Here is a 1,426-nt window from a genome sequence, read left to right as displayed (position 1 = left end):
AGTCATAACCACTATGTAATTCAGTGTATGAAATTATGACAGTACTTTAATATTATAGTCATAACCATGTAATTCAGTGTATGAAATTATGACAGTACTTTGATATTACAGTCATAACCACTATGTAATTCAGTGTATGAAATTATGACAGTACTTTGATATTACAGTCATAACCACTATGTAATTCAGTGTATGTAATTATGACAGTACTTTGATATTAGTCATAACCACTATGTAATTCAGTGTATGAAATTATGACAGTACTTTGATATTACAGTCATAACCACTATGTAATTCAGTGTACGTAACTATGACAGAACTTTGATATTACATTCATAACCACTATGTAATTCAGTGTATGTAATTATGACAGTACTTTGATATTAGTCATAACCACTATGTAATTCAGTGTATGTAACTATGACAGTACTTTGATATTACAGTCATAACCACTATGTAATTCAGTGTATGTAACTATGACAGTACTTTGATATTACAGTCATAACCACTATGTAATTCAGTGTATGTAACTATGACAGTACTTTGATATTACAGTAATAACCACTATGTAATTCAGTGTATGTAACTATGACAGTACTTTAATACTATAGTCACAACCACTATGTAATTCAGTGTATGTAACTATGACAGTACTTTGATATTGTAGTCATAACCACTATGTAATTCAGTGTATGTAACTATGACAGTACTTTGATATTATAGTCATAACCACTATGTAATTCAGTGTATGTAACTATGACAGTACTTTGATATTGTAGTCATAACCACTATGTAATTCAGTGTATGTAACTATGACAGTACTTTGATATTACAGTCATAACCACTATGTAATTCAGTGTATGTAACTATGACAGTACTTTGATGTTATAGTCATAACCACAATGCTGTTTCTTAAAATTTGCATCTTTGACTCAATCATTTCAATTACTCTATCTCACATTTTGAAATAATTTATCTTTCATTCAGTTGCTACAACTGTTTTCATCAAAGAGTGTCTCGGTATACTTGTAAATGAATAGTAATATAAGACACAGGTTTCACCCAAGAAACTACAGATATATGTACCACAAGTTTTTTTATTACTTGTTTCCTATATTGGTATCCACATACCTGTTTTACACCACTCAACTTGAAAACACTGAACTCCTTTCACAGTTTTTCTTTTCAATATTCTAGTAGTGGGGGAAAAGGTGTGTTAATTAGCTGATAATTTATTCAGTTAAAGTAATTATAAGAGTAAAGTTTTATATTATACAGCACATAGTAAGTCATACTTTAATAGTCATTAGATTTTTTCATCTTTATACATTTAGGAAACACACACATATATATATATACATATACATATGTATGCTTGATACCATATATGTGTAGTATATATATATATATATATATATATATATAT

The 1,426-nt window shown here is 28.3% G+C and overlaps 1 protein-coding gene across 2 annotated transcripts in view; it reads right to left on the bottom strand.

Annotated features, from left to right (window-relative positions):
- The window catches only part of LOC106467776, an 18,582-nt gene extending 17,376 nt beyond the window's left edge, over nt 1-1,206 (bottom strand). For both annotated transcript variants that reach the window (XR_002612466.1, XM_013928152.2), the window contains exon 1: nt 1,132-1,206. The gene's annotated coding sequence lies outside the window, so the exon portion shown is untranslated. The remainder of the gene's footprint in view (nt 1-1,131) is intronic.
- Between the last annotated feature and the right edge of the window lie 220 nt (nt 1,207-1,426).

Source organism: Limulus polyphemus, unplaced genomic scaffold (assembly GCF_000517525.1).
Source record: "Limulus polyphemus unplaced genomic scaffold, Limulus_polyphemus-2.1.2 Scaffold2737, whole genome shotgun sequence".
Classification (NCBI taxonomy): domain Eukaryota; kingdom Metazoa; phylum Arthropoda; class Merostomata; order Xiphosura; family Limulidae; genus Limulus; species Limulus polyphemus.
Note: the sequence above shows the minus strand (reverse complement) of the source record. Positions and strands in the feature narration are given on the sequence as shown.